Source organism: Aulonocara stuartgranti, assembly GCF_965226115.1.
Source record: "Aulonocara stuartgranti genome assembly, chromosome: 1".
NCBI lineage: Eukaryota > Metazoa > Chordata > Actinopteri > Cichliformes > Cichlidae > Aulonocara > Aulonocara stuartgranti.
Genome location: NC_138939.1, coordinates 9141280 through 9163847, shown reverse-complemented (window position 1 = coordinate 9163847; position 22568 = coordinate 9141280). Strand labels below are relative to the sequence as shown.

General features: G+C 39.5%; 1 long non-coding RNA gene across 1 annotated transcript in view; it reads left to right on the top strand.

The window, feature by feature from the left end:
- The first annotated feature begins 13541 nt into the window (after nt 1-13541).
- Nucleotides 13542-22568, top strand: part of LOC309711777 — a 45250-nt gene continuing 36223 nt past the window's right edge. The window contains exons 1-2 of the long non-coding RNA XR_014278100.1: nt 13542-13776; nt 14152-14238. This is a non-coding gene — a long non-coding RNA (uncharacterized lncRNA). The remainder of the gene's footprint in view (nt 13777-14151; nt 14239-22568) is intronic.

Sequence of the window (22568 nt, the reverse complement as noted above, 5' to 3'; positions counted from 1 at the left end):
CTGAGGAAAATTGCTCTCATGCCATTCTCGTCTCCTCTCCTTTTCTCTGTCTCTTTCTGTCACACACTTACTCTATCCACACACATACTCCTTTTTTAATCAGGATTTACTTCAGATTTGGTAAATTTGGCTTTATGCTATTTTATATGTGCTTGTATCTCTGGCATCTTACAAAAAACTATTTTTCATGAGCTCAAAAATCATTTTGACACAAAAAATTGTTTATTTAATTTTTTCATATGTGAATTGTTTTTTAATTGTGTTTCATTCAATACTTCAAACTGTATGTGAAACTTCTGTGGTAATTGCAGAGCATTAGTGTAATCACATTATATTTTTGTTTTACTATACTAAATACAGTTACAATTATGTCATTACTTGGGTTACAATGATTCTTCATTATGTGCACCACAGCTAACAGAAAAGCCCCTTTTCCATTAATACCTGCTCGGATTGACTCAGCAGGGTTTGCCACAGTGTTCAGGGTTTTGCGTTAGGTCATAGTACCTGGCACCAAGTACGTTTTTAGTACCTGCTCTCTCAAGCAATCCAAGCAGGTACTAAAATGTGATGTCATCAGACTGCATCCCACCAATTGGCTGGTCAGTAGCGTCACTTGATGAGTCATGGAAGCGCCTCGTCAACGCCGTGAACGAGTGTGACGAAAAGCCAACAACTTTTGAGGAGTGGAGAATTGGAAATTAATGTTAGTTTTATTGTACTAAAGGACAAGAATGTGATTTTTTTTTTTAAAAACTGCAAATTGCACCTAGGTCAGAAACACCTGCATCATGTTGTTAACTTTGCAAACATCTTCATAAATAGCATCCTAACACAAGGCTAGCACAAGGCCTAACACAAGAAATGGAGGCAATTAGTATTGTTGCCTCCATTTCTACATGTTTCTACAGTAAACCCATTGTAGTGATCACTTTCAAGATCACTTTTCTTTGTGATATTGGTTTTGAGTCCAAATATGTATATGTATAAACATTTTACTCACAGACTGCTTCAAAGGGAGCTTTTGATAAAGGGCCACATATATGTGCACTTAATAATAGTACACTTGGAGATAACTTCCTGATCTCAAAATAAGTTTTGTCCTTTGAGTAGAACTGAAGTAATGATGGATTCCATTTGCTTCAGAAGTTGGATGTTGGAGTTGGGAGTCATAAAAATCCCAACTTGAGCACATTTCAGGAGTACAGTCAGAAAAGCAAAGGAAAACATGATTTGTTTCACTCCTTAGCAAGGTAGAGCCTTTCATCGATCACTAGCAATAAGCACAATGTACAGCATTTGATTGCACTTAAAAACACAGCTGCAGTACAGTCATGGATAGAGCCTGCTCAGTGCTCTGTATTAAATAGATAGATAGATGGATAGATGGATACTTTATTAATCCCACAAGGGATTGGTGTTACAGCAGCATGAGAAAGAATAAAAATAGTACATTCTACAATAAACAACAAAGTTGAAATAAAAGTGCCAGAGGCGCCTGCTAAGGGTCTTATACTATGAGATAGTACAGGAATTTATGTGTATACAATACACACAGTGATAAAAACAAAAGTAAAAATGAGGTACACTATAAATCTAATAAAAACTGCTGCATGAAGGTATAATACAAGAATATGTTTGGGATCTTATGCCTGACAGGTGTGTTCACCTGTCACAGTATAAAGAGTTATTACACACCTTGATAGAACACAATAGGAATGATTTCCTGAAGCGATCTTTATGGCAGCAAGGTTGAATCAGTCTGAGGGAGAAGAAGCTCTGCTGCCTCAGAAGTGTAGACTGGAGCTGGTGCGATGGTTATCCATGATGGAGAGCAGTTTGTTCAGTGACCTCCCGTTCCTCACTGACTCAAATGCCTCCAAATTCTGACCAATGATGTTTTCAACCTTGCTGATTAGTTTGTAGATCCTGTTGGCATCTCTGACACTAATGCTTCCCCCCACCAGCAGACGGCAACAAAACAGATGGCATTCGATACCACAGACTGGTAAAAAATCTCCAACATCTTGCTGCACACAGTAAAGGATGTGAGCTTCTTTAGGAAGTAGAGTCTGCTCATCCTTTTCTTGTACACAACATCGCTGTCAATTAGGTAAATGCCCAAGTGCCTGTAGCTGTCCAATTGCACAATGGTAATAGTGCAATTGGACTTGAGGGGCATCGAAGTTAAATAAGTGTTTTACTGTTGCTCCATTTTCGGTGACAACATCCCACATGAAAATACATTTATACTTGCAAAGTTTGCGGTGTGTCCAGCGTTAGGAACTTTATTTTTATTAATTTACAAGCCCCCTTTCTTTACTTAGAGCTCGTGATGCTATTATGTATCTTGTGTTACATTGGGAATTGGAATATTCAAGGTTGTATAATAAATCATAAGCATTATAGCCAAAGGTCCTCCAACTATACAACCATTTGTGCTATGTGTTCCAACTGACAGGCAGTATTTCGACTTACAGAAGCTAACACAGTCTATGAAGGTGGAGTATAAGCATAGTCTGAGGGACTTTGGGAAAAGACAGCACAAACTCAGAACATCCAAGAGACTGCAATTCAAGTTTCAATCTACTTTGAAGTTTCAATCATCCTTCACTGTTGTTTTCACGTGTTGGTCAATATGGTCAGATTGAAACCTTAAAATATATGGCTCTGCTTAAATTACACGTCTACCTTCATAGAGGTAAACATGTGTAAAGGTCTAGTTTCTGGATTATCTAGTTACTGACGCCTACAGATGGGAATCCAGCCCACTTTTTATATGCACTTATTTCAACTGCTCTTTGAGGCCTCTTAAAAATGTAACAAACAGGTTTGCTAGATTTTTTTTTTTTTTACAAATTATTTCTTTAAAGTCATATAAGTCAAATAATATAAGAAAACTGCACTGTTCCTCTTTTTCTTTTTTTTTTTTTTCTTTTTTTTTTTCTTTTTTTTTTTTTTGAGCATAAACACAAATTTATTCACTTTCTCTCGTATGCTAGAAGTGCAACTTTGTTGGGACAACAAAGAGGCAGTTAGAAAAAAGCTCAGGACATATTATGAGAAGAATGTTTGACCTCATCATTTTTTTTTTTTTTTTTTTTTTTTTTTTTTTTGGCCTGTCCCGTTTGGCTCTTTTGCCCTCAGAATTGTTGTCTAAAGGCAAAGAAAGATGCCCAACGGATTTACTTTACCAAACTGACCATCCCAGCCTTGCCGTAATGGTCCATTTGATTCACCTTTTATTGTTTATTTTATTTTCACTTACTGAATACGGGACAGACTTGACTGGGGGAAAGAAGGGGAGAAAGAAAGAGGGAAAGAGAAACAGCTGAGAAGAGGGACGGGGGAAAACTGCACTGTTTCAAGGTGTCTTATGTCGCTCCTGGTAGTTACCTTGGTTAAAGAAAAGTGTGTGTGTGTGTGTGTGTGTGTGTGTGTGTGTGTGTGTGTGTGTGTGTGTGTGTGTGTGTGTGCGTGTGTGTGTGTGTGTCTCCCTCTATCGCTCTCTCATTGTCCCTTCCTGACAGTGACGGTAATGCGTGAGTAGGTGAGCCACCCTCGGGGCTCTGTACATCCATGTCTGACTCAATATAAATCAGCACTTGTCATCACAGACTCATATCACACACTCTGATCCCACATCCCCTCTACAGATTCCTCCTTGTTGTTCGATACCATCCAAGATGCCAGTGGCCAGAGTATTAAACCTGTCCAGTCTTACCGGCAGTGTCTCCCTCTCTGTGTCGCTGTGTTTTCTCCCTCCTAGACCTGAAGCTGCTCCCGCATGGTGAAGTTAAACAGATGTGACTGCATTAGATTCAGCCCGGACAGCAGCACACCTCTGCTGCCCTGAATGCATTCTATAATTATCCACCACACCTTGTATCAGGAAGTCAGCTCATGTCAAAAGTGCAAGTGAAAGCTGGGGTCACTGTCAGGAAAATAAGTCTGATAGTGACAAAGGGCCAAAGCAGCTGCACGGGAGTGAAATAAGATTTAGATAGTGATGCTGAAAACATGTAGTCTGATGGCAGCAGTGACTTCTTTGTTGCATTTTCAGATATTGATTGTTTACTATTTACTGTAAATGTACCTGAGGCAATATTTCTTGTTTGTGTTACCTGCTAGCACTGGATTAAACTTGCTATTTAATTGAAAGGTGATCTTCAAACATGAAACACTAACACTAACTAACAAGATACATGGTTATTTAGTAACATGATTACTAAATAACAACGCTCCAGCAAGCTAGCCTTCCATGAGCCTGCAATTGATTGCTTTGGATTAAATGTTAATGTTATCTTGCCAAAATCCTCATAATGACAATACTTACCAAAATAATTTTGGTTTACATAGCATGCTTCATGAAGGATAAAATTAATGCTGAGCTATTTAACTCAAAACAGCAAACATCATCTGTGTGAAGATACATTAAAAAAATTCCAGAAACACATTTTTCTCTGAAGAAGATATACAACTTTATGGAAATCCATCTGATGATTTTTGAAGCTGTTTGTTATGAAAATCAAAATGATACTGCAATATGTGGTAGTGATTAGAAACACGCTGGTGGAAAGCATTCCTGGGACAGTTGAAAAACCTAGGACATGCATTAATGGACTCTAAAGAATGAATTGATTTGAATACAGTTAATTTCACAATAAAGACCCAATGCATTCAGTAACTTATTGGTTGTTGTATGAGAGATGAGTGCTGCAAATATAAACATCATCAAAAATTAGAATTCATTTGATGCCTCCAACATTATTGATGGAGGAGGAGCAGCTGCCTTGGCCCGAATTCATCCAGCCACTCTGACTGTAGCCACTGATTGATTTTTAAGTTAGGAGGAGGCAATCAGTAAATACTACCCAATCAGAGGCCAAGAACATTGAAAAGATTAGACAATTTGAGGTAATCAATGAAAATATTCTCTGATTTGTAGGCGCTCAATGACCAGCATAAATCAGGCATCATAGCACGCAACTTAGTTTGCAATAAAACAAAGGCCAGCGACAGGCAAACTATAAGAGATGAGTTAAAGGTCTGGGGGAGGAAGTGCCGACTAGCGTGGTAATGAGACGGAATTACAGGCCACATATTCAGGGCTGCTTCTCTTGCAGAAGCTGTCAACAACTAATGGAGTGCAGCAAGTGCTGATATCCGTTATCCTGCTTCCTGTCCACATATTTACCCACTTATTTATCGCCACTGATGCAATGTCATCATTTTTAATGTTAGAGACGCTACACTCCCAACAAAAACAGAGTCCTCCTGAGAGGACCCAATATGAGTACTGACAGGACATCGCCCTCACTAAGTCAATATTATTTTACTTTTGAAAAGCAACTTAAACTCTGTAACTGCACCTTCATAAATAAAGAGTAATACCACATAAAACTGGATGACTTGAATTAAGTGTCACAGAACCAACAGGTCTTATAATGATTGTCATCTGCAGAACACATAAAAACATAAAGACACTGACTCCAATTTGATTTTATCCATAGGGTACTCTGGTTCTCATCTTCATAGTGCATGTTTAGGATAGGGGAGAGTCACACTGTCTTGGCAGGGAGTTGAAACCCACACGCTCCGCCTTAATGGACCAACTAGACAGATGATTCTGACAGCGACCTGCACAAGTGGTTTTGATTCTATCATCCACTATGCGGTTTATCAGAAGAATTACCTAAAGTGCCTCTTATTTTATCATCCACAATGTCAACAAGATGCCATTCTTTTAATTTATACTCACCCCAAAGAATCATACAATCATACATCACACAGCGGCCTCTGAAAAATCACTGTTAAGAGCCTAGGCCAGGTACAAAGTCATTAACCTACGCCATGGATTGAGAGCAAGGTCATTATAGAACACTCCTTTAACATTTGTCTGAGAGCTTCTTTTGTTACTTGACCACTCCTTTATAACACTATCTACACAGACAGAAGCATGCATCAATAAACTCATTTCCTCCTCCTCTGGGTAACTACAAAAGGTCTGGGGATGTTTTTTCAACTATGTAACTATATTCAAGAATAACCTGCAATTATACCAGAGTTTCCTTACCTGATGTGCATTATGTTTCTGCCACATCAAACCTATTTTCTCACTGTCTTCAGGAATTATTAACTGATTAAAAGCATGTGATTTGAGATACAGAAAATAGAATACTCTCCCTGGCGTAGAAGCACTTACTAGATAAAGGTAATCAGGTTTACCTTTACGTAATCAGATTTAGCAGCATTTTTCTGTAAGGTGTTACAGTACACTTGAGGTAAGACCAACACGTGATATCTTATGAGGATCTCTTTGTAGCCTTTTGGAGACCAGAAATTATTTATAGGCTCTAATGTAAGATGGAAATGTTAGCACTGGTCACTTACTAGATTTCTAGTCATAGAAGCAATCTAACACAGAATTACTTTGTAGACCAAAGACCATCATTAACCTATTATGCTTTGTAGAGTTACAAATCACAAGAGGAGATTCACTAGTTAAGTCTAGAACCAGTCCCACATATTTCCACTGAAAGAAGAGTAATCCATAAAATAGTGGGATTTGAAATCAGAACCAATGACGCAAGGGTGCTATAGACAGTGATGCACATAGCTGGTACGTAGGTACGCATGGGCGACAAAAATTAGGAATGCATAGTGACACTTGTGTTACCAAGCGCCTTTGCGTACTTGACCATCTCATTTCACCTTACACGTGTGGTTTGTCACCATCTAAATATCCAAAAAACAACAAGCATTAGGCAGCTACTTTGGTGTTTCGACACCAGCTAAGAAACGCCAACCGGAGGCAGAGCCGAAGAAAATACTTTTCTTGGAAAACTGGGTCCAAGATGTGCCATGGCTTTAAGCTAACAATGAGCACACTGAAACGTGGTGCAAGATTCATTCCCATTCACATCTAGCAGACAAATCAGGTGCATTTTTAAAGGCTCAAAGAATTTGAACCATCCTTTATTTGACAAACATGAAAAGAGCAGGGAGCACATGAATGTGGTGCAAGTCACTGCTAATAAACAAGATAGCCGAGAAGAAATTACGAGTCGCTCACGTAACAGATAGCAAGACAAGCAATATTCATATTCTGAGGATATTCCTTTATTGAAGTGGCTAGGAGTAAATGTTGGGATCATGTAGAGTATCGCTCACACCATCTTTGGGGAGTTACGAAACAAATTCCAGCCTGCTGAATTTTGGGGGCTATTTTTTGATTGATCTGAGGACATCACAAAAACCGAGCAGGAAATTGTTTGCATTTCTTGGACTGATTGAACAGACATAACAGACTGTTATGCAGGCATAACGGACGGACTTGTGAGACTTTTTCAGGACACAAGCTTGGATGACTGGACAACAAAGTTGGTCGCTGTGTGCACAGACGGGCTGCTGTCAACGTGGGTATGTACAACGGCATTGTGCCAAAACTCAGACAACTTGCTGCAGTTGGAGACTCCCTTGTGCACATTCTGTGCACGGCACACACACTGAAGAATTGCCTAAAATCAGCTGATCGCAACTTTACTAACTGTGAGACATTTAGCAGTTTTATCTGCAAAAAGGTGGAGCAAAAAAATGCTGCACTGAAGAAGCCGTGTGAAGAAAACCCGTTGTGAAACTGGTGAGTTTCATAATTTCAGGTGGTCTGCATGGAGGCAAAAAACACTGTTAAAAATATAAAGACTATCGCCAGCCATTAAAATGCAACTGGCTATGAGAGATAACAGTGACTTGTAGCATATGTGCACATAGCGTTTTCAATGCTTTCTTTCAAACATGGTTGACATTGGCACCATTTTAAAGACAACATCCATTAGGTTCTAGAAGGAAAATCTGATCAATGGGGAATGTAAGGATGAACTCATGGTGACCATTGGACAGTTTTCCCTTCTGCTTGATAGTGAAGGTCACTATAGGGCATACACTGTTTCTAATGCTGATGTTGACAGAGATAAGACAAACTTACTCAGGGGGTTAATCGAAGAGTTTGAAATTAGATATGACTCCCTCAAGTCATGTGATCATTTCTTAGTATTTGATCCTTCAACATGACCTCAGGAAATGCAAGTCCTCCACAGTTCTGGAAACACAACAGTTTGCAGGATTCTCAAGAAATATGAGGTCACTTTGCAACTTGACAAAGACACCACGGTAACAGAATGGATGCAATTAAAGCAGGCAGGAAAATGCCTGGGAGCCTCTTCTGTGTATGACTTGGTCCAGATAGTAAATACAAGTAACCCCAGTGCTTACTCCAACATCAACAAGGTGGTTAATCTGTCTCTTACACTGCCTTTAAGCATTGAAGCTTGTGAGAGCTCATCTCAACTTGATAAAAACCAAGTACAGATCTCGTCTGACACATGCTCATCTCTCTGCCGTGATGCACATTCATCTGTCAAAGCAGACGGCAGAGACATTTAACCCAAAGCCAGCTGTTGACATGTGGCTGGAAACAGCCAACCAAGTACAGGGTGCATCTGCAGCATCTTCATCATCTATCATGCAGGAATCTGAAGCAGAGGACAGTGAGGGAAACTGCACTTATTAAGACAACGCTATGTATTGGGTTAGTACCAAACATCTGGTACTCACCTGATATAGATCACAGCTATTGCGAAAAATAAAATCACTGACTATTTGTAGATGTATTTCACAGATTCTGTTGCACGAATAATGTTCCAGTTTCTGTTCCACAATTGTTTTTATCTAAAAACCTGCAAAAATGCGAGGTGGTTCTCAAAATGCACTAAAGCAGAACTGCCAAACACTGGCAGTGTTCTGTGAAAAAGAACTAAAATACTAATACTCTTAAGGATATTGTATAGTTATACTTTACCATATGAGTGTGTAGCACACATGTTTGAAAACCATTTCAGTTCTCCTCTGTGTATACAGTATAAATTAGAATGGCGACATTTAGCTCAGTTTAATTCTTTAAAGTAATTATAAGACATTAGTTTCCATGGTCAGCAAATATATTGTGCAAGAAAAAATTGGGGTTATATAGTGCAGATGGACAGAAGACACCACAACATGTGTTTTAATCATGTGTGCAAAGGCATATGTTGGTACAGTACTGACTCCCCTGACTTTGCTTACCCTTGGAAAGCTTTCTGTGCCCTATGATCCAACATCTGAAGAGCTGATAAAAACCCTTCAGTTGCCTCAAAGCAGCTGCGAGGCTTAACATTGTCAAAAAGGGGTTTTTATTTCCCTACCGTTTCGACCTCCTGTGTATATTTTATTGAGCTGTTCTCATCCCACAGCGGTGCACGAAAATGTATTTCAAAGCTCATTAACACAGGACAGGCATGCGTCGAACATGTAGCATCCCTTTTCAGAGACACTTGTGAAAGAGTGTGAGGACCATGGTGAGGGGCTCAGAAATCGTTGTTTTTGATATTCAGTGAGCTTTTCATCTTTTTTTTTCTGCTGCAACACCACATGAGAGGATTAGGAAAGTTAATGAATTATCCTCACAGGGGCAAGACAGTGTGTGTAAGCTGCACTATCCCACGTTTCATAACATGGAGCTGTTTGAATTTATTGAACTGAGGGCTGAATTTTCCCACACTGATCTGTCCCAATTCATTATACACAGTCACTTTTCTCTATAAGCAGGATGACAGTATGAAAAAGTATCTTTATAAATCAGAGACATTGTTAAACCTAACCAGGGTTGTCCGTAGTGCATTGCTCACAGTACTATTCTACAAGAAGCTAGGTATGTATCTACAACAATTTCTGTGATCAAATCAAGTGTGTGTCTGTGTGTGTGCTTACTGGATCCCTTTGGGCAGCTAATGCTGGAGATTATATGCTCCCAAACTTTTAAGTGAAAACAGTCCACAAAGCTGAAATATCTCTTTAAGATGTCGCCTTTTGCCATTGGCGTCTGTTTGCTCAACTCCCAGAGGCAGCCCAGTATCAAATGCACCAGCACAAATGATAATAACACAGCAAGACCTTTCTATTTTTCCAAATTAGGTTGAACCCCAGATCGGTGCCCTCGAGGCTCGCACAAACGCTCTAATTCTTCCCTGAAGAGTTTTCTCTTCAGTTTTCTATCATATAAAGCAAATATCAAAAATGTGATTTGAATCTTGGAAAAAATTAAAGTTGAAGGGTGCCAGAAGGTGGACCAGTGTAGTGCAGTGGGTGACAGCACACCCTCTCGCTTGAGCTCTCTTTTACAGGCATTGATTGAGTCTGTTTAGCTCACTGTCAGCTGGCTACTACAACGTCTTAGATACTGTGCCCAGAGTCACTGAGCGACTGACCAAACTGCCCCAGGGGTTAATTGAAGTCTCTCAAGTGACGCAAGTGGTCTCACTTTAATGGCTCAGCCCATAAAATACTGAATCTCAGAACAATGAGACAAAAATATTTCCTCTCATGGGCTTTTTTTTTCTTATCGTTTCCCTTCTTGACAAGGGAACTCGGATGTGACTGTGCCTAAAAGCACTTAACTTCTGGAACATCTTGGACAGGGTTAGTCTAATAATAAATCTCTCTCTGATTCCTGCAACTTTGTTATTTATTATATTTATTGTAGGTTATATATTTAAGTAGATTCTGCTAAGCACCAACTGCTTGTAAGACCTGGTAGCACGTGTAAATCATAGCCCGTCTTGATCAAGACTCTTTTTATACATATAGCCAAGTGTTTGGCTATTTGAGTATGCACCTAAATACAAGTGGTTTGAGGTGGTTTTCACTGTTACTGTTTTTCATTAATGAATAACAGGTGCACTGCCATCACAGTGAGAGACTATGTAATTATTGACCTAATGGGGAGTTGCATTTCTTTCTTTCTTTTGTTCTCTTTCCAATTTGAGGATTTCTCGTTTGGTCATCTTCTTGTTTGTTTCATGTGTCTTTCCTCTATGCTTAACTATATTCGGTCCCTTCACTCCCCAGCCAGTTGCAGCAAACAGCTGCCCTTCACAGTGCCTGGTATTGCCAAAGGTCTCATCCTGTTAAAAGACTTCTTCCTTCCAACAGCGGGCAAGTGCATATTTATAAGGGATTGTTGGTCTTCGCTCTCTCTAATATTTCAAGGTCTTTTTCTCGCAAAATAAAGTGAATGTCACTGTTACCTGATACTATATAAATAAAAATGATTTATGAATTAAACTGATGTACATGGAATAGAGTTGGTCAAGGCTTCTTCTGTTTTGGTTCTGAGTTACCATTTATGTTTTCAGAGTTGTCATATAGTCCTACTTACTCATTATTTCCCCACCGCTGATATCTGGTTACAAAAACCCCCCCAACAATAATTGGCATACAAAATTATCCATAGTGTTAACAAGCTAAAATAAGCTAGTTAAGTTACTTAAGTTAACTTGATTTTATATTTCTTTTGTGAAACTTTTAATGAGACACTGAAGACGTGTTCAACGCTCTAAATAAATAGCTGTCAATATTTGACTGTTGTGGAAGGAAGTCTCAGTTTCTCACACCTCTAACAATCATTAATGGCTGCAGATTACATTGGAAAACTGGTCAGTGATGCTTTAATGTAGGTGGAACACACACAATGCAATATAGCTCTTCAAGTAGTTCTAACCAAAGTTAATGACCATTTTACTCCTTTATTCATTGGCACAAATATGAAGCTAGTATGGATCTTCAGATGTAACTCTTAAAAGATATTATAAAAAACTACAATCAAGGTGCCCATGAGCAGGGCACTGATACTGCAGCAGTGGAACTCTCTTTAAAGATTACAACTACTGTGCAACTACAAGCTGCAAAAGGGCACAGAAATAATGCGATATGTTACAGGAATACAACATCAGCCCCATCAGTGTGATCAGTTAAGAACATGCCCAGAAAAAGTGGAAGGCAAATACTGTTCTATAATGATGCCTGCTTTGCATTGTCGACACATTTTACAGCTACTCCACATCTATCAGTCGAGTGATTCCTCTACTTTGAATCGGAGGTATCTCCAAATGAAATCTTTAAACATCTAAAATCTTTAAAAACTAATTTACCTAATGCATTACAATTCCTGATTAAAAGCTTTGTCTGCAGTTATATTGCAGTGATTTCCAGGTTCCATGATGCTCTCTGCAACTTCCTTCTGTCTGCATCTCTGTGTTTATGTGTCACTTTTTGGATGTTTACTCAACCTAAAATGGTGAGTCATTATATAAGAATGTATATGCAAGTGCGTGTGTGTGTGTGGGTGTTGAAGAAAACAAGATGGTGAGAGATGATGTTATTGGCCAACGTTCAAAATGCCGGCCTTGCATCTCTCTCATTTGTTGGAAGATAATCTTGCCATTGATTTGTAAAAATGCTTTAAAATAAAATGAGTGTGTCTCATCCCACTTAATCACGAAAGCATATTGATCAGGTTTCTAATGAAGGATCATTTAGATAGGGTGGAGAAGAATAGGCTGGCATATCATATTATGTCAAGGAGTAATAGGATGTCTTTATCTGAAGATTCCCGGATATCAGTAAAAGCAAGCCTTCCATATCATCATAATGGAAACCTGCATCACTTTCTCATCTTCTATTGTTCTCTGCTTAAAGGGATATTTCTAATATAATATAGTGTAACTACTGATATTTCCTATTTTCTCTAGAATGATGCGAGACAATAGCAAAGTGACCTTTTCAAATTCAGTATCAGTTAACTCTCACTTTAAATGTTGCATTACTAAGTAAAACTAGAAGTCTCTCATCATGAAGTAACAGCATGCACAAAGTGGCCACTTTATTTAGTACACTCTGCTAATACCAGGTTGGACTTTCTGTTGTCTTCAGAACCACCTTAATTATTTGTGGCCAAGATTAAATAAGCTGCTTGAAACATTTCTCGTGGATTTTGTTCAATTATGATATTAGACCATGTTGATATGATTCTGTGAAAGGTGGTCATCATCCGTCCCAAAGGTGGATGATGATCTGGTGACAGTGGAGGCCATATGAGAATAGTGAACTCATTGTCATGTTCAAGAAACCTGTTTGAAGTGATGTGGAGCTTTGTAATATGCCTGCTGGAAGCAGCCATCAGAAGACAAATACACTGTGGCCACGAAGAGATGAATATGGTCATCTACAGCACTCAGGTAGGCTGAGGCATTTAAACCATGTTTAAGTGGTACTACGGAGCTCAAAGTGTGCCAAAATATTCCCTATACACCACCACCAGCAGGAGCCTGAAATGCTGGGAAAACGCAGGATGGATTCATGCTTTCACCTTGTTTATGCCAGATTCTGACTCTACCATCTGGCAGCAACAGCGTAAATCAAGATGTACTATACGAGATCACAATGTTTCCAATCTTTTGTTGTCCAGTTTTGGTGAGCCTGTGCAAATTAATTCCTCAATTTCTTGTGGTCTTCTGCTGCCCATCTGCTTATGAGTTTCACATATTCTGTGGTCAGAGATGCTCTTCTGCATACCTTGGTAACATTGATTATCAAGTTGCTGTCGCTTTCCTGTAAGCTCAAAGCAGTGGCGTGTCCAGTGGGGGGGCACAGGCCACCCCCCCAACCAGACTGGCCACCCCAGGTGCCACCCCAAAGGCAAAACAATAAAATTCAATCAAATATCAAATGTCCGATTATGTTTTCACGGTGAAGCTCAGATATCCGAGTGTAAGTGAATGCAGCATCGGCTTCTGCGCTATGTGCATCATGTTAGCAAAGGTAGGAGAGCCAAGCACGGAAGACGGCACTGCAGGAAACAATTTTTCGGTGAAAGAAAATGAGGACAGAATAAATGTCCCGGTAAGTAATATTAAGTTTGTTGAGTTTAGTAAACTTCGGTGAAATTAGAATACCAAAGAAAAAATAACACTTAAAGAATTATTGCAGCCGTTGAATATATCAGACAGTAGGCTACTGAGGGCAGCTAACATAAGAGTTATGAGTTATAAGATATAATCTAAGTCGTAACATTGCTGTATGGAGCTGCAGATTTGGTTGCAGGTTAACATAGCTGGACTGGCCATCCGGCATACCGAGCATATGCCCGGTGACTTATTTTTTTATTTTTTTTTTTGTAATGGCATGAACAATGAGAGGTGGTGGATTGGCCAGATGCAGGTCGATGTGTAAAAATAACTCAGTTGTTTGGTGGTGGCTATGGCGGGGCTTCCACAGAGGCCAGCAGGTGGATGAGGGAAGGGGAGGCAGGAGGAGAGCCCCGAGGCGGCCACCAGTCCGAGTGTCAGGTGAACTGAACTTCAGGTAAGAAGTTATGACCTGCAGTCTATCTGGGTCAGATATAAACCAAGTTTAGGTGGAGTTTATTTTCGTTGTGCTGACTTTTTACCCTCAGTTGCAATAACTCGTACTGCGTTCTAGCCAGCTTGACGGAGTTTATATACAGCTGGGTGGGTGCTATGATGTTACTGATAGTGAACTTTATTTTATTCATAAAGTTAGTTAGTAGAGTTGCCAACGGCTCCGTAAAAAAATGGAATGGTCCCTCATTCAGAGAAAATATTACACGTTTCATATTGAGCTGAGAAGAGACGCAGTTTGTCCCGGACTTTCGCTATAATGAAAAAAAGACACAAAGCTGGATTTATTCTGTCCTTACGCTGCACAGCTGCCTCTTCTTCTCTCATTCTCTCCCCCTGCCTCTCCTGTTGCTACTTCAATCATGAAACTGATCAATGATCAGCTGATCAGCTTTTCTCTCGTTTGTTTATCGCCCACTTTGCGCCAGAAAGAGGAAACCAGCGGATGTCGCGCTAAACAACAGCAGCACGTTTAAGCTTGATCAGCTGTTGTTAGAATTTATTTAATATTAATTTCTAGTATCAGCTGATGTTTGCTGGAGACACAGCTGTAAAGCTGCTGGTCATGATATCGGTTTGGATGTGTGATGAGAGGGAAACATGAAGCTGAAACCAGGAGATGTCCTTACTGAATCATCAGAGCTGAACAGATGATGGAGAAACAGGTTTACCTTTTAGGTGACATGAACGAGTTGAAGGGAAGTTATGAACTGTTTCTGAGAGATAAATAACACCAGGATCCTTTTTCTACGTAGCTGACAGCTGGTAACTGTGCAGGGGTGGATCTAGGAAAGTGTTGCCAGGGGGCCAGGTAGGGCATTAACAGGGAAAGGTGGGGCACAAAGAAATACTTTTCTTTCTTATTCTCATTTAAAATATCTAGCTTTTATTAAATAATGATCTAAATCTTACAACCAAAGTTTTTATCTGACGTAAAATGTATAGAAATCATACATATACCAACAAGACATCACTGTCACAACAGCATTTGTTTTCATTCAAAGGCTTTATGGCTTTAATACCTGGTGGGCCGGTCTGTAGTCAAAATGCCCGATTTTCTGTCCCAGTCCAGCCCTGCAGGTTAATACTGGCAGTGTCACCATGCCAGCTGACTGTATTTCATCATCAGCCAGTGTTGTTCTTGATCAATATTACCAAAGTTTACCATAAGGCAGCATAGAAAGTATTTACTTGCTTTCAGGTTTTATTCAAATGTTAGTCTTTTCAGTTGTTTCCCCACTTTTTTCCTGTTTCAAAATCAAACACCAGTTTGTGAGAAGATTATCTTCTTTTTTTAACAGGCAGATAAAGTTTTACATTGGAACTGGCTAATTTGTCAATTGTTTGTTACAAATGTTTGTATTTTAATATTCAAAAATGTTTTTGCCCAAAACATATGTGCACTATATGTCAGTAAAAATACTATGCAAATATTGCTGTCCTTGAATGCTGAGTAAACACTGACAAAGCACTGATTGTATCTCTTGTACTTTATCAACGCAGTATCTAAAAACTTTGCACCGTAGTGGTTAAAATCTCATTCTAATAAGAGTTAAAAGTGCATTCGGTTATTAGGTTTACAGGATTATTGAATTATGGTTAACGGTTGGTAGAATTTTTTTACATCTGCCACCCTTCTCCAAATCTGTGCCCCTACCTGGCTCCACCAACAAAATTTTCTAGACACGCCACTGGCTCAAAGCAGTCTGGTCATTCTCCTCTCACCTCTGGCATCAACAAGGCTTTTTCACCCAGAGAGCTGCAGCTAATTTTCTCTTTTTAGACCACACAGTATTGTAATTGGCCTTTTGAACAAATGAAAGGCAATATATGTATACAAATTCCCAGACTACTCATACTGCTTAGAAGTAAGTGGCGACTGGGCTAAATACCATTGGATATGGGTCCAGTGATCAAACCTAGCCTTCGATTTGCACAGGGCGTCTTTAGTTCCTGTGTGTGAAATTATATCTTTCTCAGAAATATTGAACAAAGACTAGACTGACTCTATTGGACTACCCTGTACACTGAAAATGTTTTTATGCTAATTTATGTTAAATGGGGTCTCAGCGCAATACAATTTAACTTTAAAGTCTCACGGACGCTTAGCTGAAATAATTAACTGGAATAATCTGAGTTTGGAGGGCAAGTAAGCACTGATATCTGTTATGTGCGCACTGCCACGCAGAACCTCACAACTCCCACCGGGGACTCCTTAAAGGGGATGCGCTTGTTCTGAAACAAAGTTTAGACAGTTGTTACATGATAAATCAACATCTGCTTGAGTGCCAGCATCAATGTAATGGGATTATCAATGTTATTCACCTGTCAGTGATTTTAAGTAGTGACTATCTGTGCTCCCAGAAGTAATTCTCATAGGTCTCTTGCAGCCACTCCTCCTACATCACCTGATATTTCCAGCCCCTCTTCTTACCTGATTCAATTCTCCTCATTAGCCAAAGCAGTGAATATGTTCTCAAACTCATTCTATTACTTTCTTTCCTCTTTTTATTTGTGTTTTTATATGTTTTTTGCACAAATAGAAAAATACTTAAAGGCATATCATGCAGTGATATTAACCTAAAGCTCCTTATATCTAATATATCAATAGTGAGGTGGTCAAGGAACATGGGCCAGTGCTAAACTTTGCCCGCTGCACGCTGGGAGGTGAACTTCCAACTTTGCAGCCAGATTTATCCACTGAGCTACTCAAAGCCATTAACAGTGATGTGCTTATGCCATGAAGTAGAGTTCTTGGCAACAGGGTGACCATTACAGAGTAAACTTAGTGAGTGCCTCTAACAAAAGAGGGTTATGGACTCTCCTTCTTTTCTGTTTGTTTCTGTGGGCCTCTCACGTGTCCTTGTATCCCCAGACTTAGCACTCTTATGCAAAGTTTAAATCTGTAATGCACTTCCCATAAAAGGCCGAAAGTGCCCAATCACACCTAATGGCGGTGTGTTAAAACACAGTGTACATAGCCTCCAGGGCTCCATATACTACCCAGAGTGCATTGACCACAGTGACTACATGCAGAAGGGCACTGTGTTGTGATCAAAGACACGGTGGGGCTAGTGGGGATGGAGGACGAGAATCGGCTCTCATTATGGCTGCGGAACATCCATTTGAGCATTTTTAATATGTGTATCCTATTAGGCAGTTTAAGTGCTTTTTGATAATTGTGCTTTGTACTTTTACAGCACTTCAGTCTATTCCCAGTTCAATTTCCTCTTTTATCGGACGTTTGAAATATTGATCTCTGACAGATAAAAGCAAACACCATAATCTCACTCGGGTGAGCTGGTGAGTGAGTGAGCGTGCGGTGCTAGGGGAATGCACCGGGGGCCGGTCGTCCTGCCAACCTCTGTCTGTTTTATTACCTTTATTCGTCAACAGAATTTGCTTACTGCTCTGGGATGTTTATGTAAAGCCCCTGCAATCTGATAGGTGGTTGATATGACCATCTCTCCTAGTGACCCCCCCAGTCCCCCACTCCACCCCCATTCTGTCTACCAGACCACCCGTCTCTTTCCCTTCCATCAACCCCCCCATGACATTTTGCAGAATGCAGCACAGGGGCTCCCGAGGTGCTTCTGATGATTGCCGCTGCTTAAACTGCTGTCAGCGCTGTCAGGATAACAGTGATTTATCTCCATAGCACTTTATGGAAGTTAGTGTTTTCTGTTAACCTGAGCACTGAAATGCTGCTTGGTGCTGGCTTGCAGTCACATTAACCTGAATCAATCACGTCTTGATTTTTCCATAAAAGAAAAACCCTCTGTAAATAACACTCGAGCTATTGGCGCACTGAATACACTAAGCTCAATAGCAGCCCTGCTGAGCTCTGGTTGATGCACAGATATCGTTACCTGTTTCCAATATCCTCGTGCCAACGCAGGGATTTGATGCTTTGACTTGCGTGTATAATTTCTTCAAAAGGGGCAACACTTAATACCGCTACTGTCAAGAGATGCACTAAACCAATGGTAAGAATGATGGAGAGAAAAAAAAGTTTCCTATAAAAATCCTGGGATGGTGAAACAATAATGCACATTGTGTATGAAGCAGTATGTTCTTTGGTCTGACTTAAAATCTGTTCGGTTTCAGATGGCAGGTCTGTCTTGAGATAATAGAAAGACTTGTTTTGATGTTTAAAGCATTGCTAATCTCCTAAAGCTTTAGGCTACTCATCCCACTGCATATTTGCAGGGTTGTCAGTTTGAGTGTGGATGCAAGAGGATGGTCCTCTGAGGAAATGAATATTTTTTTTCAGTTTTTCCTTTTTAGCTTTGCAGACACTATTTGAGATTTACTGCAAACATTTGACCACCAGCCTGGTGTATTGACTGCATTTGACAAGCGTAATCCTTTTCTTCTTTCCAGTCACTTCCATTCTGCAATCAATCAGAGCATCAATGCCCTGTAGACTGCTATGAAGTGCAGAGTGTTCGATCATGAGCCAGGCACCTTGTGGACTTTCGCTATAATATAGTGATTGATTCATCTTCAAAGATATCTTAAGTGGTTGGCTGGGCACGGTATATAATGCCTTTTGTTGACTGCAGCCCTTTCTTTTTACCCAGCTTGCAATCCTTTAAAACAGCAACACAAGCACACACGTCAAAACTTAACCCGAGACAAATACACGGTATCACTTTTGATGTGATTCATTCCCGCTCACCCCTTGAATTTCTCTTGTGGGACAGAACTTTGATTTGAAAAATGCTAAAGTGTTGAGTAGTGTACAAAAAGAAGATGCTCTTTCAGTCTCTTCGGATCTTTACTCTGACTTTCTTGTTTGAAAATTGCAAATTTGAACCTGAATCACAAATAGAAAACGGTTTGGATTAATCTTGCAGTAACCCTGTACTTTAAAGGAAAGTTGCAGCAGACCTATACTTTGACCAAACACACAATAAGGCCAAATAATAGACTTTTAAGTTTCAGTAGAGGCCAGACCAGACCCATAGGTCTGCAATACCTTTATGTTCAGTCAGATGTTTGAATTAGAGTGTGTTCAGGTTTGATTGACCTATTTGGGCTGTGATACCCTTGATCATCTCTGTGAGCTGAAGTTTAATGCTACAGCCGTGTTACCAGAAACCAAAGAGCTGCTTGTGAGTGGAGCGAAAAGCAAGGATGGGTCGTGTGGTTTCTTGCCAAGTTACAAATCTGCCTTTTTATTATATCAACAGGATCAGCACCTTCAAAATCTTGTCCCAGAGAAAATGAAGATAGCATTTAACTCAGACAATGCACTTGTTCTCTTACCGACCAACATGTTCATGTTGGTCTGGAAGAGGTGTGTGTATGTGTGTGTGTGTGTGTGTGTTGGGGTGGTGGTGGTGGTGGGGGAATAGAAGGAGATGTGGGTGGGAGCATTGCAGAAGTAAGGAAGTGTAGTAATTACAGCAGAGGCAGTGTCAGTGACCTCTAGATTGCACTATCTTGTCTCCTTTGTGCCTGCCTTTGCAGCCCGCCTCATTGAGTGAAATTGTATCTTTTCACTTTGGCTCTCTTAAAAATGTGCATGGTATTGGGAGCCAGTGAGGCGTGATTTTTTTTTTTTTTTAATGCCTTTTCTCCACCTCCCCTGCACCCCTCCCTCCAGCCTCCCTCAGCTGCCCCTCTCCTCCATCCCCACTGTCTTACTGGGAGGTATTTCATGAACAGCTGGGTCCCGGGAGAGGAGAGGTTAGTCAAAGAGGCGCACTGTGTATAATTCAATGATTATCAGGTGTGTGTATGTGTGCGTGTGTTTATATATGTGCGTGTGTGTGGCCCTCCCCCTTCTATTGGCAGGTGTCAGGTGACAGGCAGGCCATGTCACTGGCTGTCAGCTGGCTTTCTATTGGAGCAGTCACACTGTTCACAACATTACCATAAGCTGATGAGCAAGGCTTGGGCCGTCTCACGCTCTAAGCTGCAGCTCTGATGTCACATAGGAGAACCGGACAATGTCAGTGCTAAAACACCTAAATCTTAACAGCCTTCTTTTGTTATGATTTTTTAACTCATTTTGGGTTTTGATTAGTCTTAACCAGCATTTCTACTGCATGAAAAGTAAATGAACTTGAATTTTTGTTGTATGAAAATCTAAAAATTGGTTTTTTGAAAAGCCTGATTGTGATGGTTCCAAGCTTAGCAATACTTTTATGTAGAGTTTCTTTAGCTGCAAACTCTTATCTGTGGCAATACAGTTATAGGAAACAAAAAACGCTTTTTACTGCTACATTATCTGTTTTATTTGTTTGTATTTTAACAGACCACAGTAAGAATTTGGTCAGGGCAACTGCACATAAATGATCTGATTAGCGTTGCTTAGTCGTAAGTTATCTCTAACAGATAGTTATCTCATTAACAATACATTTCTAAGATCTTAACATGCATTTCTCACTGTTATGTTATCATATTTTTAAAAAGATTCTTTATGTTTTTAAATGCTTCTGACAATCTCTGTTCCATATTTTAAAGCACCCTGATCTACTCATGTTGTTTTTAGAGGAAATTAATTTTATTTGATCATATTTACAGTGTGCATGTAAGTAATCTACACTAAAAAATTAAAAAACTGTTTTTTGGCTAGCACATATTAACCTCTAGAATCTGCTACCTGAATTATGATAATCTTCGACAAATACTAACCAAGACCTCCTATTACTAAATTCAAATAAACTATTTGATTGGTTTAGATGTGAATTCAAAGTTTGTCTCACATTTCTTTCACCTTTTTAGCATGGTAATTGCTATTCTCCTCCTCAGCGGGGACCTGTTTGAGATGGAAGGGACATGTGAACTTCGTTCGATTCCTAGCTGTTGTTCCCGGCTGTCCTGTCAACATGGCGGGCCATGGGGAGCACAGTAGAGCTGGCATCAACACTTGCAGGACTTTTTAAAATCCAGCTTCTTTGATTTGTTATCACAGGTTATGTTTGCGAGTTCTTAGCAGTGCACTAAAATAAAAGTAAATTTACAATCCTAAACGTGCAATATATTTGAACAGAAATTGGAATCCACATTCAACTGAGTTTTATTATGCATCGTGAATAGCGTTAGTAGCCTGATTGGCACACCAGCACCTGCAATGACAGTTTTTTAGACGTCACGCTTTTATAAAAAAAACCTAAACAGCGGTATTTTTTTGCTTACAAAAAAGTAGATTTTTGAAATAAACAGTAGCTTTATTTCTAAAAGACCATCAGACACTTTTGAAGCTAAAGAGCACATAAAAACGGAATTTGTTAAAGTTTTAAAGGGTCCACGGAAAGTGGCAGCCCTGATCTGATCAATAGCATTAGCTGGGACAAAATACATAAAAAGGGAATCAATGCTAATAAAGTGAGCTCAGCCTCACAAGAAAGCCTCTGCCATTTCCATTCACCTCCAGATTGGTTGTCTTCTTTGTCTACTTCTGTGTGAGACATGGCTGACTATATGTGACACACAGTCCAGGTCAGGGATTGCATCTATTTACACTAAGGCCATCAGTCCAGTCTTATGTAAAAACATGAATATCAGGACATCAACTGATATTATAGTAATGCATACATGTTTCCTCAAAATGGTATTCCAAGTGCATGCAGTTAGACTTTCAATGGTAAAAGTGATGCTGAGATATGAACTTATTTGCTGTTAGGCAGCTTCGTTTTTGATTGGCTACGGAATGATACTATTGAAAAATCCAAATATTGTTTTTTAAGACATTGGTTAAAAAAATATTGAGCAAGAAGCTGGTAGGGGATTGGCATTTAAAACTTTTTATTAGTAGTAGTAAATCTGTTTTTACAAACAAACTTTACTATGGCAGCAATCCATGTAATATGTTTTTAAAACTGACCTGGTCAGAATGAACAGGTTCTTTGTTGGTCCAAGCTCTGACCTTTCAACCACCTTTTATGAAAATTGTGAAGGTAGGTTTTGCATAATCTGACAGAGAGGCATTTGTTACCACAATCTGGTGGAAGTAATGATTATTAACCTTCAGTTTCTAGCAAAGCAGCAAAGCAAGTTGTAATTCAAAATTGGAAAGAAGCAGTAAAACTAAAAAGAAAAATTCATTTCCACACATGATGCTTAACATAACACAGCAAATACTAAGTTTTGTCAGATAAACTTGATAAGTTTAGTGTGTAATAAACATTTTTCCATACCCTGAATTAAGTTGAATTTCATCTATGTAACAAGAAATCATCAAATGTGATATCTCAGGGTACTTGACACAGGTAAGTCAAGGCCTTGCAATATTATAGAGACCCAATCATTCACTTTGAGCAA